A 17,979-nucleotide genomic window follows, 5' to 3' on the forward strand; every position below is an offset into this window, starting at 1 on the left:
GCTCCGCTTACCCGGTCTCTCTGCAGCCAGCCGGCTGTCTATTCCATTCACTGCATAGGGCCAGAGGGCGGAGCCTAGAGGTCAGCTGACCGTGCAGAAGGGGTGCAGAAGAGGAGACCATCGCTGCATGGCAGGTATCAGTGCAGCCGCAGACACCACGGACCCCAGATAAGGGCACCTTTACTTGTCAAATAGAGTCTCCCCCTCTCTCTCTCCTCCCCTCTCTGTTCTCCCCCCCCCTTCTCTCCCCACCTCTCTACCCCCCTCTCTTCCCCCCTCTCTCTCTCCCTGTATCCCCCTTTCTTCCCCCCTCTCTCTCCCTGTCTCCCCCTCTCTCTCTCTCTCTCTCTCTCTTCTCCTCTCTCTCATTTTGCACAAGATAAAAGTAGTCTGGGGGCTAACAAGCCTCTGGATTACTTTTACAGGCGGCGGAAGGGTGTCCCTCCCCCTCCTGCCACCGACACCTTTACCAGGGTCTACCATGCAGTCCCAATGCAAATGATCAGACTGATCTGTGTCTGATCGCATGCATTGGGAGGCCAGAGGAGAGATTTGGGGTCTAATAGACCCTAGATCTTTCATAAACAGGAACTATCATGGTGTATGCTATCACAAGGGATGTTGTTCATCCCTTTAATAGAAATAAAGTTGATCATAAAAAAGTTAAAAGGTACAGTGTACAAAAAAATGTCAATAAAGATATAATAAAAAAAAAAAAAATGAAAGCACCCCCGTTCCCCCATGCTCACCGGCACCTAGGTCCCTCACGCATATGTAAATGGAGTTCGCACCACACATGTGAGGTACTGCCATGAAAGTCAGAGTGAGAGTTCTAGCACCAGACCTCCTGTGTAACTCTAAACAGGTAACTTGTAAAGGCTTTTAAAATTTTGCCTATGGAGATTTTTAGGTACCATAATTTGGCACCAAATGGTATACCATGGCTGGAGTGGGACAAATTCAGATGGTGGGGGTTGCCCGATTTTAGTCTTTCTGGGGAAGGAGGAGACACCCAATTTTAGTCTTGCCTAGGGCAACACAAAACCAAAATACATCACTGCATATAACAGTTCATCTTATAGAATGAAATATTGAAATAGCAAAACATCATTTTTTTCTCTGTACTTTTCATTAAAATACTGAAGTATTAAGTAAAGTATTAATAAATAATCCAGTTTTATCTTGAACCAGTGAATAAGGTATTGTCTTTATAAATATGACAAAATACATACATTCATTAACAAAAACAAACTAAAAAAATCGAGTAAGGAATTACATTTGCATTGCAGTACAGTGACAATACCTTTTTTTTACCACAGTGCAAAAAAATGAATGCATCTACCTTGCAGCAAATTGATTCATACATGTTGACTGCCAACACCTGTATATCTTGCTTACTAAATTGTGATTGACTTTCTCAACTGCCTTGTAATTTTTACTAGGATTATAAAACAGCCCATCACAATAGATTGACAATTAAACTATTCAGGCAAGGGGAATTAAACAATAAATGCAAGGGGAATTCTGACAACTGCCATACAGAGGCTATTGTCAAGAGATACTTTGGACCTGTTTTGAGTTGTAATTAAGCTGGGTAAAATCAATGGTGGAGTTAAATAGAGAGAATAACAAAAATCATAATTGGTTGTAACAATATCAGCTTCCTGTGTGCTGATTCTCCAGTTGATTTTTCATGTCTTAAAACAGACTAAATGGTAGTTTCAATAAAAATAAAGATGTTTCAGTACACAAAATGGTAAAATGTTGTAAAACAACTTCATAAAAAAGTGTCATATGAAGTGATCTGTCATATGAAGTGATTAAAGAATGCTGTACTAACTTAGCTATGATGGCGAGGGGAATGTGCAAAGTGCTGGTGATAAATGAATTATTACGCTTTGGCCCCTCACAATTACATTGGAAACATTACTAACTGCTAGAGGCACCGAGGGCAGGACAGCATACCATGAGCTAGGACGGCAATGCTTACAAAGTATTGGCATCCTCTTACCATCACTACAGCAGTCTGGTTGTTGGGATATTACCCTAATAAGTGACATGCTCAGGAAGGCATAGCACTATTCATATCTTGCTGCAAATAAATACATTTCACAATTAAATTAACAGATTAATTTGCTAATTATGATGAGCAAAATACTCAGGAAAAATTACATTAAAGCAGGAGAAAAAGTAAAAAAAAAAATGAAAGTACAAGGGTCTGAAATATGAAAAAAATATATATTTTCATATTTCAGTGCCGCTGGAAGAAAAATATGTCAAATTGCTCTGGGTGACATACACATTTTTATACACGAGGACCATTATAAGTGGTTTCAGAGCTAAACTATTTTACAGTACATGATACTGTAAAAAGAATACACATTCATAAATCACAACTCTAACTACACGTACATACAATTAATTTTACACTCATTTAAATCACAGAAATAAATTACTAGAATTAAAGTTAAATACCTATTAATTGAATGCCACATAGTTCAACTAGAGACATCGCTTTTGTCATTGAGGTTCTCCTTAGTTTTGTTCATACTAATTAGCATGGGAATACCCAGTGTTTCTGTCATGGTCATCATTTTCTTTATTTTGTTGTGCTTCTTTTCTTTACCTTTAAAAAAAACAAAAAAAAAAAAGGTTAAAATATAAATATGACATAATGCATCTTGGGAGACTTGTTTGTAAAGGCCATGTTTGAATCATATTTATAATTGCAGTGCGTTTGACACAGTCTAAATAAGCCCCAACTTCTATTCCACATGTGCCGAATCCATCCCTCCAGGTCATTTCATGTGGCCGTCAGCTGCAGCACCCCCCTAGTCTTTGCCCCCACCTTGCCTGAGCAGTCAGCATCTGGAAGGGAGGCAGAACTCCTCAGCCAGATCCTCCGTCACTCTGTGCAGCCACGGACAGGCTCATCTCCATCTCCTCCTCTCCTGTCTCAGCAGTCAGTAGCAAAGAAGAGGATTGAACTCCTACAGATCCTGTGTCTCTCTTTGCAGCTTAGGACAGGCCATCTCCACCCCCACCCCCTTTCCTGTCCCAGCATTCAGCAGCAGAGAGGAGTACAGAACTTCTTTGCCAGATCCTGCATTTCTCCATGCAGCCATGGACAGGATCGTCTCTGTACCCCCTTTCCCATCTCAGCAGTCCACAGTAGAGAGGATGACAGATCTCCTACATATGCTGTGCCTCTCTGTGCAGTTGCAGCATTCCCACGTTTCTGCCTCCCCTGGTCTCAGCATTCAGCAGACTCCAGTCCTTCTCCAGACCCTACCCTTTCTGCTTCCAAGCTCTGCCCCAAGTTTATTCCCTGCAGCAGCAGTAAGGGGGGTGCACTGTAATGCAATGGAGAGTGGGGGACTCTTGACTTCTGATGGTGGGGGGCTCTTGACATCTGATGTAAGGGAGGGTGGGGAGCTCTGGACATCTAGTCTTACAGGTACAACTGGCCCTTTGAGGGCAACCATAATGCTGGTGCAGCTAGACGTGCTGATGCGGTTAGACACCCCTGTTCTATTCTATTTTCTCTCACTACAGAAGCCTTGGCATTGGTGTAAGACATGAATTAGGGCAACACTTTGGCTAGCATACATATTGAACCACTTGATTTTCGTCTAGGCTACAGGTACTCAGTGTGTAACAAATCTGGCCATTCATGGCAATGGCCAAGTTAGGTAGATGTAGACAAGCCAGGAGGCTACCAAGAGTCTACATTCGTTCAGATGTTTCTGGATGCCCTCTAACCATAAATAATTTATTCAGACAGTTCTGTATCTGCGTGGCAAGCTCTTGCCCTGGAAAAGCAGTCATTAGCCTACAAATAGACCAGGTAAAGACAGAGGGCCTAAAATGAGCTTGCCCTGTGATCATCTGCACGTACAAGAGGCTTTTTAAATACTTAAAACAAAACTTGACTCTCTCAATCAGCATGGACTATTTCTAATCCTTATGCTGCTAGCATTAGTAAAGTATATCATATTTACTTGTTTTAACCTTTTCTTTTTTTGTATTCCTTCATTAACTTCCTGGTTTCCGTGCCTAAGGAAATTATGTCATGCATCCCAGGAGTCTTCAGGAGGGGAGGGTTCTCAGCTCAGCCAATGCCTGAGCTAAGGGCAGATGGATTCCAGGAAGTAACTGCCATATGAAACATCTGCCCTTACTCAAGATGACCACAGCCAGAAATGCCAGGAGGTGTTTTTCAAAATGTTTTCTCAGCAAAATAAAGCATGGAGACATGAATGGATGGAGGAGTTTGTTTTGAATATTAAAAATGAATTGTATAGCATTTTTGGTTTGTGGTGCTCAGATGCAGTGCAGTTCCACTTTAAGTTGGAATCTAAGCATTTGAATCTGAGGTTTAAATCGTCTTAACTTACCCAATCTCCTTCACCTTCTGAATAACCCAGGGCAAGTTAGGTCTGGAGTAAAGAATCTTGCCTTCTTTTGTGATAAACCTGGAAGAAATACATAGTATTTGAGAACACTTCATAAGTGTTTATTAGCATTAAGATATAAACAGCAGATATGCATATAATCAGAAACTGGCTAGTTTTTGCGCATATCAATGTAAACATTTGTTAAAAGTTAATTATACAAATATACTGTATGAATATAGCACAAAGCACAGCACCTACCCTCCCCACAATGCACCACTCAGGACCTCAGCAACCCATCACCAGGATCCAGTACAATCACATGGGGTGCAATTACCCCCAATAATGGGTATTTTTGCCCCACTTCCATTCTCTTCCAGCTCAGTGGCTAAGTAATTAGCACTGCTGCCTGGCAGCACTAGGGTCGTTGGTTTGAATCCCAACCATGACACTACCTGCATAGAGTTTACATGTTCTCCCTGTGCCTGCGTAAGCTCTTTCAGGGCAGGGACTGATGTGAATGTACAATATAAATGTAAAGCGCTGCGTAAATTGAGGACCCTATACAAGTACCTGTAACAAATAGTAAATAAATTCTAATCTTAATACTTATATCACAGCTTCAACACAAGGTGAAGCTGCTGTAGGAGGAAGTCCACTATAGGAACTTTGGATTTAGCTGAGGAGACCTTGGTGCAGCAGGTGCTAAATTTATCAGTGTCTGCAAATATAAACAAGTGTACAGAATTAACGATCACGTGAAATTCTATGTTACTAAAACAAAATGTAAGGTGACAGCAAACTGCGTTTCATATACATACCACTTGATATTTCATAAAGGAATATCTCCACCAAAATGAAGAAATCCCCACCAATTCAGCTTTTGGGTTGGTTGGTTGGTTGCTTGCTTTTGTGCCTTAGTCTAGAAGAGCAAGCCTATAAAAGGTATCACTTTCTTACATCCAGATTCCCAAGATATTTGTTTGTTCTTTCAAATGAGGAATCTGCTACATAACATGACACATCCCTTTAGCTAGTGGATAATGGCTTTGCCAATTGGTCCAAATTGAGAATTTAGAGGGAATATTTTACTAATGGCGAGATTGCCTTTTAAAATAAAATGGTGAAGGATCTGTATATAAAATCTTCAGAAGAGGTCCTGAGTAGCCTTTACCAGTCAGTCATATGAAAATCGTCATTTTATGGCTGCATGATTAAATACATTCAGTGTTGCAAAAAATCTATTGATAAAAGATGGGATGCAGAAACAAACAGGGAAAATATTGCCCAATAAATAGTTATAACACTGTATTGTCTTCTACTCTTCTTTCTCCTTAAACCGTGCCAAACATTTAAGTCATTTTATAAAAAGTGATACAAATTGGGAGATTTTCTCACAGATTCCTCCCATTGTCCTTGCTTAGTTTCCTTGTGTATATTAGAGGCTGAAGTAAAAAACTCACTAGTTTATGTAGGAAAAATCTTTACTGACCCACTTGTTCCATAAATCAGTTCACATGTAACCATACATCCTTCCACCTGCATATTATCTATCTGCTTACTATGTGTTCTTCTGTCGCCACTTACCAGCAGATACGGTGACTACTGCAACTGCAAGGAGTGCCATACACAGCATGGTCTTCGTGGAGCACATGATGTTGGGGTATCTTTGACCTTTAGGGCTCTTGTCTTCTCCTGTATGCAGAGCTGCTGAGTACTGATAGCCACATGGAGCCATCATCTTTTATAGACCCAAAAAGAGGAACTTTACAAAGGCAGAAGGAAATGATGCTGGTATTTCCATGCAGTGATTACAGCTTCAGCATTTACAGGTGAAACCAAAGATGACAAATCTTTTTCTATAGCACTGAATAGCTGAAGATAAAAGAAAAGAAAGAATAATTGTTGCAGAGCTGGCCATCATAGAAACATTGATAATGATAATGTTGATGATGATAAAAGGTCAATTTAACCAACTTGCTGGTTTATTACATTTTTTTATTGACAGCAAGGGCAAAATCTCCTCTTTACAGATCCCAGTTTTCCCCCCTCCACTAAGTCTCACCACTTCTGCTGCATTCAACGGTATATAAAGTATAAATGGTATATTCCACAGGTGAACAGGGAACCTCCTGATAATGGCTCTGGTGGGTAAGCAGAGTTGAGAATTTAGGTACAAAACTGGCATCACTGGTTGTGTAACTCAAATTTTATTTTTTTAATATAATAATAGCTTCCATAGTTGAGTTAGGTCCCTTTTACAGTTTTGCCAATGCTGATCTGTTCCCACTGTTGAATGCTACATTATCCTATGATTTGGCAGTGAAGAACTCCTCCTGTTGTTTCTAGGAGGAGGTAAGGAAGAGTGGAGTCACCAGTTTTCATCAATGGCAGTAGCACCTACATCAACACAAGGCAACTTGTGAAAACAGATGACACCATGAAAAAACAACACTTGGCTGGCACAAATAGGCAGTGAGTGGAGGGACCTGGCAGGGAGAGAAGGTGGAGAAATGCTCCCAATGCAATAAGCTTTATTGGCTCTTCCAAAGACACAAACCAGTCATTTGGATACGTTGCAAAAAGGTAATTTTATTAAATGCATTACTGTTACTGCATATAGTATGTTGTATACGCCAAGTGGCCTTAAGAATAAATTCACCTTTTGTAATATGCTACATGTCACACCTATATTCAGGGTGTAACATGTTATGAAAGGACCGGTCGCTGCTCCCATCTGGCTTTTTTAGATGTTTTTTGGCAAAGTCTAATCTGGCTTTTCTATTTTTTGGGCTTTCCATTAGGATTAATATTATTATTATTATTATAATACAGTATTTATATAGCGCCAAAAGGTTTGCTCAGCGCTGTACATTGTAGTGGGGGACAGTACATGGTACAATACAATAACAAAACAATACACAAGGGGTTTGAGGGCCCTGCTCTTATTATATACCTATAGCTTGAATATGTTTTGGTAAATACCTGAAAAAAAATAAAATTGTGTGCAAATATATATAAACCTAACTGTACAGTTGAAATCTGGTTGAAATTGCCCTGAAATTTGCTTTTGTTGAGAATAGACTGGGTGTCTTCATCTTTTGCTGTATAGAGATTATTTTTTAAATGCCATTAAAGAATTCTGTAGATATAGGAAGAGATAGTCCGGCGGGAGCACATCTGACCCAACCCGTGTAATTAGCTGGTAACATCCCCCCCCCCCCAGAGGTGGAGTGAAACATGTTGGGGGCATGGCTTGGATGAATCAAGTTGAGGCTTCTTTTATCTGCTAACCATTCACGCCAGGGAAGGTGTGTGGCCTCCGGGCAAACGTTTCTTATTTCTACAGCATGCTTTGGGTCTGGACGAACTTTTTCCCAGCCTGCACCTTCACTAGTCAGTGGAATCCAATTCATCGGACCTTGTTAGCCTAAGCATTTATTGTGTACCATTAAGGAATATTGTAATTGTTCTCTTACAGTATATTTAGGTATATGAGCAACATTCTTGTACAGCATGTAACCCTTTACTAATGCAGCTCAGGGTTATCCAGAAATACAAATAAACCGTGCAGCTACTGACTGTTGCAATATAGAGGAAGCAACATCATGCGTCTCAGCAACCTGCAGACAAATGAGGACTGCGAGGGGTTAATTCTGCAGGGAGGCTGTCTAGGCTTAAGGTTGGACCAACAGACAGTTGCTGCTGCTGTGAGAAGAGGGAGAGCTGCACCCCAGAGGAGCTGGTGAGATCCATCCAACCCCCATAACACCCTGTGTACACCCAGCATGCAATTTCTCACCACCCATCACACCCCTCTATTGTGTACAGACACAACTGATACCCTGGAGACTAACATACACTTCATTACATCCCACCATACCCTGTATACACTCATCATACCTTGCACACACCCATTACATCTGATACCCTACAGACCAATGTAAAGCCATCCACTCCCTGCAGAGACCTGACACCACCCAACACTCCCCATTACACCTATCACACCCCAACATACCCTGCCAGCACCACTCACCACATATCCCACCCTACTATTCCTGCTTACACCTATCACACCCTTCCTACAGCTAAGGCCTCCCATCCTACTCTGTGTATACCCATCACGTCCCATAATACACTGCATACACCCCTCCTTCATTGTCACCACCCTTTACACCTAGTTGCTATTGTCACCATGCAACCTCTCTCTCATTGTGGGGGGCGCATGATTTTTGTGTTGCTTAGGGCAGCACAAAACCTAAGTACACCACTAATGCACTGCTAATAGCCCCACCGCCTACTCCACCCGGGGGAGTGCAGTTTGGCATCTTTGCCCTGGGCACTGAAAGAACTTGTCCCAGCAGTGTTCCACTCTAAAACCTGGGAAAAAATGTGTCTCAAGCTTTATTGCCATCAACCCCTTGGGCTCCGTACAAACTGAGTGAGTAATATAGAAAATACAAAATTATAAAAATATTTGAAATAGAAGGTACATGCAATTGTTTAACAAAATATACAAAGCAATAAATTGAAGAAATATTCTTTCCCCTGTGAATTTACAAGGTAAAAGTATGAACTTGTAATGAGAGGTCTCTGATCATCTGCCTCCATCCTTGACGCCCCATCCCTGAATAAATATATGCAATATTATCTTGCCTTTTTGGTCCTCCGGTGCCTGTAGACCAACGGTGGTCAACTTACTAGGTATAGGGGGTCTCAACTCTGATCCCTGACATTACAAATAGGTGCATACTGCAGATGGTCAAAGACAACATTCATGCAACAGGCGTGGATTTGAAACTGGAGCGTGGCTGCAGGAGACAGAGACTGGGGCATAATATGAGAGACTGTTACTGCAGTTACATCCCCTTTACAAATAGGTACTCCAACTCCCACTAATGTGGCTCAAAGAGAATTGATGTCAGACACAGCCAGGCAATAAGCATTGTCACTGCGGCCCCCACACTTCTCCCATAATAGGGTCTGTTTAAGTGAATGGGACTAGAAAGCAGCCGTTGTTAACAAATCTCATATGTATTCAGTAAGTAAATTGAAGCCAACCAGATAGGCAGGAAACCAGCATTTTCTAAAGCAGGTCGGCAATGGCCAAGTATAGAATTCGCTCCATGCTGGTGTTCTTTAAGAGTAAAAGTTTTGCTAAAAATTTACAGCATAAGAAGCTTTTATTTCCACCGTTAATTACTGAGCATGAACATATGAATTTAAAAAGTAAAAGTGACTTCTGTTTAGTTTCACTCTTCAACACAAATGAGCTGTCTGATAGAATTACAAAACACTTTGCCATGTATTAGTAGAAATACAAAGCCATGTACTGCCATCTACTGGGAACTCTCTAATTATACGCTTTTTGAACTACATTGAAATACTGTAGGTGTTGTGTTTGTTGGCTACCCTGCCATAAAAAATCACTTTAAAGGGTAAGCTCACTTTTTAGTAAAACATAATAAATGCACATTTTTGTACAGGTAAAAAAATGTATTGTATTTATTGAATTTATCATTTTTGTCTGCAGGAGCCTGTAAAGCATTGCATCGGTGATCAGTAGATCGCTGATGCCAGGCAGGTCTCCTACAGATCTGTCAGAATATCTGCTAGCCCGTACGGTGGTGAGAAGATCCCCCAATAGATGTCAAAGCGGGGATTGGGAGGGAGCGGGGGCCAGTCAGATCGTAACATATTACATGTTACACCCTGACTATGGGGCTAACGTGTAACATGTTATGAAAGGTGAACTTATCCTTTAACCACTTGCCTACCGGGCACTTTCACCCCCTTCCTGCCCAGGCCAATTTTCAGCTTTCAGCTCTGTCGCACTTTGAATGACAATTGCGCGGTCATGCAACACTGTGCCCATATGAAATATGTATCATTTTTTGGAGACAGATAAAGCTTTCTTTTGGTGGTATTTAATCACCACTAGTTTTTATTTATTTTTTGATAAACAAACCAAAATCAACTGAAATTGTTTTCTTAGTTTCTGTTATAAAATTTTGTAAATGAGTAATTTTTCTCCTTCACTGATGTGCGCTAAGGAGGCTGCACTGATATGCGGCACTGATCAGGAGGCACTGGTAGGTGGCATTGATAGGCATCACTGGTGCACATTCACATACATCACTGATGGGCACTGAAAGGCAGTACTCATATATGGCACTGATAGGCGGCACTGACAGGCACTGATAGGTGGCACTGACTGGCACTGATAGGTGGCACTGAAAGGCAGCTCAGATGGGCACCAATATGTGGCATTGATGTGCACTAACGGGCACTGACAAGTGGCATTGATGGGCACTGATGGGGCTACACTGATCATCAGGGCACTGATGATCAGTACCCTGATGATCAGTGTAGATGTCCCCTCTGAGGAATGCTGATTACCGTCTCTCCTCTCCAGCTGTCAGCGTGACAGCTCGAGAGGAGAGAAATTCCGATAACCGGCATTTCCTTATTTACATGCGATCAGCTGTGATTGGACACATCTGATCACATGACAGAGCCGAAGTCATTGGCTCTTTCTGCTGATTGGTGATCCACTGTGTCCCAGGAACACAGCGCACCACCGATCGAGTGCGAGGACGTCAAATGACATCCTCCTAGAACGAGAGAACCACTTTGCGCCCGTCATTTCCTTATATGGCGGGCGGGAGGCGGTTAAAGTACTAGGCATGAAAAAATACTGTTCTAAGAGAGACTGTTATTGCTGAACTCTTTCATAAATGCTTTACTGTATGTCTAGTTGTCTCTGTTTTCAACATTTCTAAGTCACTGACATAAAAACAAGTATTGAGCATGTAGCCGGTTATAGTCAGCAAAATCCTGATTTGCATACTTGTTCCAAGTCAGTGGCTTAAAAAAGTATCAAAGCCACCAGATCAAGCATGATAGCCAGGGAACTAGAATTTACAAAAGTAGAAGACAACTATTGCATACCCAGCACCTCTCTCAGTATGGGTTTCCTTTAAAAATTGTGTTTAAAGGACTGTTAGAAAGAAGAAAGTAAAGTTTATTTGTGCATTCAGAGTAATTCAGTGAAGAGTGCAGAGTCTTCAGTTTAACCAATAAGAATGTATTTTTCTGAGGTCATAGCAGGATTCACTCTGGTTGGTTTGCTATGAGTTACTGCACACAACTAGCACTCTTGTTGAAGAAGGTTATTTCTCATGTTTTGTGAGTTGCAGCAGGACTGCAAGAAACGTTTAGGAGTATACAATAAGATGAAGAGCCGGCAACTAGTTCTCCTGATAAAAGTACTTTATTCATAAAGGTTACAGTGTGCAAGTTACAGCAGCTTACGCATTTCGGTAAAAAGCTTTTTTTCATAGCCATTTGCCGAAACGCGGGAGAACGAGTTGCTGGCTCTTCATCTTATTCTCCTACGCTGTTCAAAGTGCCAGGAAGAAGCTTTGGAGCACCGTTGGTCTACCTCCAGGGGAATTCTATCTAGGCGTACATTTTCATTTGTGCAAGAAATGTTGCTCTTAGGAGCAACTTAGAGCATTTTCCAACCAAAAGAAGTAGATAGGGAGACATCCATGTTAGACAGGACAGCAGTATGTGCAATGGATAAAATGCAAAATCAGCAATCCTTGGTGCAGAGATCTAAGCAAAGAAGAAAGATTTTATGGTGCTAAACCTTTTGTATGGTTCAGGGGGTTTCAGCGTTAATGGTTAGGTGAAGACTTTAGGTTAAAGTGACCCTTTCCCTTGCTAATGTATGGCAAACTAAAAGCCCCCTCCTTCCCCCAAGCAGTATATAATCAGCTTTTATTGCTCTTGTGCCACTTGTTCCAGCTGCCTCAGAGCCAAAAGCTCTGTGTAAGCTCCAAACCAAAGAGTTGGAGCTTACGCAGGGCGAAGGACTCCTGCATCCTCATGTGACAGTGCTGAGCCAATCACAGGGCACCAGTGCAGCCATGAGAAAACCGCTGTGAGTCACATGCTCAGCCATACCTGGAAGTGCAAAGTATTTCACTTCACCCGAGAGCAGCATGGGAGTAAAGAAAGGTGAGCGTATGTTGTTATAAGAATATCAAGTCATTCTTTTACTCTGCCCCACATGGCCAGAAGAAAGACTTAGTTTGAATTATAAGTGTTAGGGCTAGGATTAAGGTGAGGTTAAGGGTTATGTGTTAGGGGAAAGCTAAGTGGTCACTTTAGAGGTTGGGTAAAGTTTAATGTTAGACATTTGGGGACAAGGCTTGCGTTGAGGTTAAGGACCTGCACTGTAACTTTAATATCCTCTATCTACTAGGTTGCCTTGACACTCAAAACAAAACTGTGTCTCCTTCATATGTACGATGAATCCGTTATACCTGTTAAGGTTGTGATCCCTACCATAAGACTACTCTACATAGCTATAAACAAAAAAAGGCCAAATATTTTGAAGAAAAACTATATTTTTTATTTTCAGCTATAAAAAATATATAGTATACTCAAAGTTAGTTATAAATTTAGGCCAAAATGTATTCTGCTACATGTTTTTGGTAAAAAAAATCCCAATAAGTGTATATTGATTGCTTTGTGTGAAAGTTATAGCGTCTACAAACTATGGTATAGATACTGCAATTTATGACATTTTTTTGCTATACAGCGCTGCGCTAGTTCAACGGACAATTGCGCGGTCATGCAATATGGTACATAAATGAAATTTATGTCCTTTTTTAACACAAATAGAGCATTCTTTCGGTGGTATTTGATCACCTGTGCGCTTTTTATTTTTGGCGCTATAACCAGAAAAAGTTTTGAAGAAAAAAAAATATTTTGGAAAAAACAATATTTTCTCATTTTGGTCATAAAAATATCTAAAAAAACTAAAATTTCGTCATAAATTTAGGCCAAAATGTATTCTGCTACATGTTTTTGGTTAAAAAAATCCCAATAAGTGTATATTGATTGCTTTTCGTGAAAGTTATAGCATCTACAAACTATGGGATAGATAATTGAATTTACATAGCTTTTACCTTCTGACTGCCCATCACATTTCTTGAGGTGCTAAAATACCAGGATAGTACAAACACCCTCAAATGACCACTTTTCTGAAATTAGACACCCTAAGCTATCTGCTGAGAGGCATATTGATTCCATGGAAGATTTATTTTTTTTCCACAAGTTTCTGGAATATGACAAAAACTTTTTTATTTTTACACAAAGTTGTTATTTAAATGATTTATTTCTCGCACAAGCCATGAGTATATGTGGAATTACACCCCAAAATACATTCTGCTACTTCTAATGAGTATGGGGATACCACATGTGTGAGACTTTTTGGGAGCCTAGCCACATACAGGAGCCTGAAATCCAATGACCACTTTGAAAGCCTGAAGGTGCGTAACTTCCTCATTACACTTCCTCACTACCTATCACAGTTTCGAAGGCCCTGACATGCCAGGATAGCCCCAAACCCCCCCAAATGACCCCTTTCTGGAAAGTAGACACCCCAAGGAATTTAAAAAAAGAGGAATGGTGAGTATTTTGCAGATCTCATTTTTTCTCACAAGGTTTTGAAATATAAAAAAATATGTTTTTGTTTTTTTCTTCATTTTCCAAAAGCTTGTGGCAACAAATGAGATCTGCAAAATACTTACCGTGCTTTTTATCAAATTCCTTGGGGCATCTACTTTCCAAAAAGGGGTAATTTGGGGGGGTTAGGTGCTATCCTGGCATTTCAGGGCCTCCGAAACTGTGATAGGTAGTCTGGAAGTGTAATAAGGAAATAAAGCCCTTTAAAAGCCTGAAGGGGTCCTGTACTTGGCTAGACTGCCAAAAAGTATCTCACATGTGGTACCCCCATACTCGGGAGAAGTAGCAAAATGTATTTTGGGGAGTAATTCCACATATAACCATGGCATGTGTGAGCAGTAATTCATTTAAGTGACAATTTTGTGTAAAAAAAATATATATATTTATTTTTGTCATTTTCCAAAAACTTGTGGTAAAAAAATAAATTCTTCTATTGATTCAACATTCCTCTCAGCAAATAGTTTGGGGTGGCTACTTTCCAAAAAGGGGTCATTTTTGGGGGTGGGGGCGTTTTATGCCCAGCATTACAAGTTTATGCCACACATCATTCACTCTTCTAACCACCTGAAGACCAAGCCTTTTTGTTCACATGAACAAAATCAGTATTTTTTGCTAGGAAATTAATTTAACCCCCCAAACATTATATATTTTTTAAAGCAGACACCCTAGTGAATAAAATGGTGGGTACTACAATTTTTTATGGCACATAGTACTCGCACAGCGATTTTTCAAAGCAATTTAAAAAAAAAAAAATACACTTTTTTACTTTTAATGCACAAAAACACAATATATTGGCCAATTGTTTGGTAAAATATAAAAGATAATGGTATGCCGAATAAATAGACCAAATATGACATGCTTTAAAACTGTGCATGCCCTGTGCAATGGCGACAAACTGCAAACATTTTTAATATCCATAGGCAGCGCTTTAAAAGCCACCATTTTAGATTTACAGAGGAGGTCTAGTGTTAGAATTACTGCCCTTGATCTGATGTTCATGGCAATACCTCACATGCATGGTGCAACCGCTCTTTACATAACGGCACAGGGTCAAGGCTTGAGATTTCTTCCCACCTGTGTGCACAAGGCTTGTGCACACAGGTGGGAGGGGCAATTTTTTGTTTTTTTTTTAGTTATTTTGATTTTTTTTTTATTATTTTTACCTTGTACCTTTCATTTTTATTTTTTTTTTAATCACTTTTAATGCTATAACAGGGAATGCAAATAACCCCTATAACTTCAATGGGCATTGTCATATTCTTTTTTGAGAAATCTGGGGTCTATCAGACTCTGGATATCTCCTCTGCCCTTACATTATCTAATCAAACCAAAATCGGTGTGATCAGATGTTTTTCTAATTTACAAATGGCGCTGTTTATATCCTGCGAAACTGAAGTGATGAAATGCTTGTAGCTTGCAAATTCTTAGACTATAGAGATGATTGGCAACATTCTGGTCTCCAATAAGCTCTATGGTCAGCTGGCAGAAACACCGGCTGCATTCTCAGGTTCCCCTGATGGCACGGGACTGCCCGAGAAGGCCGTGGAAGGCAGCGGGGGAGGGGGGACATCATCTCCCATTGCTTGTAAAAGCAATCTTGCAGCTAATTAGCCACTAGGATTGCTTTTACATGAAAGCCGATCGCCGGCTGAAACAAAACGATACCAGGATGATGCCTGCAGCTGTAGGCATCATCCTGGTATAACCATTCAAATCCAGTGATGTACCAGTACTTCGCTGGTCGTTGTTGGTTATATATGCTATGTTCTTTTTTTTTTTTGTACGCAGCCTGTGGACTGAATGAAAAAATTAGAAGAAATCTCTGCCAGAAAAAGTGTGTGGTATGCCCACCATTAGAATATACCGCCCTGCATCCACCCACCTCTAATGGTGGGCACACATTAGGTCACGCTTTGCCACAAGTGCCAGTTCCAAGATTGAATAAATGTCTAAATAGTGGTACGCTTGAATAAAAATTGTCCACGTATAAGTGGTACCCCATATGGAAAAATGATGACACCAAGTCCCAAACTATCTTGCCACTGCTCCCCATGTAGTCTGGGCATACGGGCGGGCTCCACATGACTATCTTTTCCCTAGTAAATCCGAAACTTATAAGTATAGCTTGTTGTCCTCTCACAGGTCTTCTACATCTTGACCCCATATCTGGCAGTCTTGCTGGGGAGAAACTGAATGCAAGGCGGCCAGAAAAATTAATGAGGGACTCATCAACGCAGATGTTTTGCTGGGGAGTATAGACATCTGCAAATTTTAGGTTAAAGTGATTTGCGAGGGGCCGAATTTTGTGGAGCCGGTCAAATTCAGGGTTACCCCGAGGATGACAGTGTATTGTCGCTGAAATGTATAACACACATTATACTCTCATATCTATGCCTGGCCATGGCAGCAGAGAACACGGTATATGATGAATCGGTTTGCGGACCAATACAACCGCAATTGATTTCTTTTAGCAATGCCCATGTTGAGGGTTAGGCCCAAAAAAAATGTAAGTTTGAAAACCGTAATGAGTTTCCATGCGAATGGTCTGGCAAGGTTTGAATTTGGGTTGGCGGCAATAAATTGTTGTGCATATAAACTGCTTTGATCCACAATCAACGCATACAGATATTCTGTGAAAAACAGCTCCAAAAATCAAGGAGGTATGTGAAAGACCAGGATGTACTAGACCGCTGGTACTCGCCAGTTCACCAAAAGGTAGAGCGGCACTAGTACTGGCACTCTGATTGTACTATACTGACCTATTTTAAAATATACATTTAATAAAATATGCTAGATTTTAACTGTATTTGTATTATCTACATCTACCTATTACAACAGAAATGGCCATCGTATAATTATTTAATTTTTAATTATCTATCATTATGATTTAATATTTATTAAATCTTTTTTATAAAGCCATTAGTGAATAACCACTTATTGACTACTCATACTTAAATTGAAAGCAGAATAAAGATACATTTTTTTCCCTTAATTTATATTATGTAAATTCTGTAGCATTTATATACACATATATATACAGTATAAATGCATTATAGTAAATCACCGAGTTCTATCTGGACAGGGGGTTTTTTGTATGGAGCTAATGCTATCATACAGCATGATGCTCCGTTTTGTTTCACCAATAATGCTCATCTCTGTCAGTAGTCTGATCGGCGATTATAATATATTCTGCTTTCCCCACCTAGAATATGGCGCCTATCCTGTAAGTCCCATGTATTTTGAATGGACACTGGAGGAATAACTGCATTCCTCTCAGCGTCCTATGGCAAAATGGCGCCGATTTACTGCGCATGCGCGAAACGCCGGCAAAATGGAGATTCATTAACTCTAACCTTCATAATCCGTCACTGTTTAACCCTCCACCACAAAATAATACTTATATTAATGCTTTTAGGGATACAGTGTTACGTGATTTGGAGACTTTAAAAACAAAGAAAATCAACAAACATGATACTAATCGCAGAGCTATTGATTCATTATTAGAGAAGAAAGACCTCGTGATCCGCCCCGCGGACAAAGGGGGAGGAGTTGTAGTCCTCAATAAAATCGACTATATTACAGAAGTCCAAAATATTCTCAGTGATAGAGATACATATTTACCGTTACCTAAAAATCCAGTAGCTCAATATAAGAAAGAACTTAAGTCTATTATACAAAGGGGATATGAGGAGAACATTATAAGTAAAAAAGAAAAAGCATTTTTATGCCCAGTATCACCTAGACTTCCTATTTTATACATATTACCTAAGGTACATAAGGACCCACTTAAGCCACCAGGGAGGCCGATAATAAGTGGCATAGGATCTCTAACGGCCAGAATAGGTAAATACATTGATCATTTCCTACAGCCACTTGTGATGAAAACACCGGCATATCTTAAAGACACAAAGCAGGTTCTCCATGATATTAAAGATATATCTACTAATTCGAATACATTCCTGGTTACGGCCGATGTGGCCTCTTTGTATACTAATATAAACCACTCGGATGGTATGGAAGCAGTGAGGTTTTTCTTAGATGATTT

At 40.3% G+C, this 17,979-nt stretch overlaps 1 long non-coding RNA gene across 1 annotated transcript in view; it reads right to left on the bottom strand.

The window, feature by feature from the left end:
• Positions 1-1,152: 1,152 nt before the first annotated feature.
• Positions 1,153-17,979, bottom strand: part of LOC149466513 (uncharacterized) — a 69,790-nt gene continuing 52,963 nt past the window's right edge. Inside the window, exons 2-4 of the long non-coding RNA XR_016312045.1 lie at positions 5,982-6,269; positions 4,398-4,475; positions 1,153-2,626 (exon numbers count right to left, since the gene is read on the bottom strand). This is a non-coding gene — a long non-coding RNA (uncharacterized LOC149466513). The remainder of the gene's footprint in view (positions 2,627-4,397; positions 4,476-5,981; positions 6,270-17,979) is intronic.

This window comes from Staurois parvus, unplaced genomic scaffold, assembly GCF_062004578.1.
Source record: "Staurois parvus isolate SC_StPar_1 unplaced genomic scaffold, SC_StPar_1.0 ptg000126l, whole genome shotgun sequence".
Lineage (NCBI taxonomy): Eukaryota > Metazoa > Chordata > Amphibia > Anura > Ranidae > Staurois > Staurois parvus.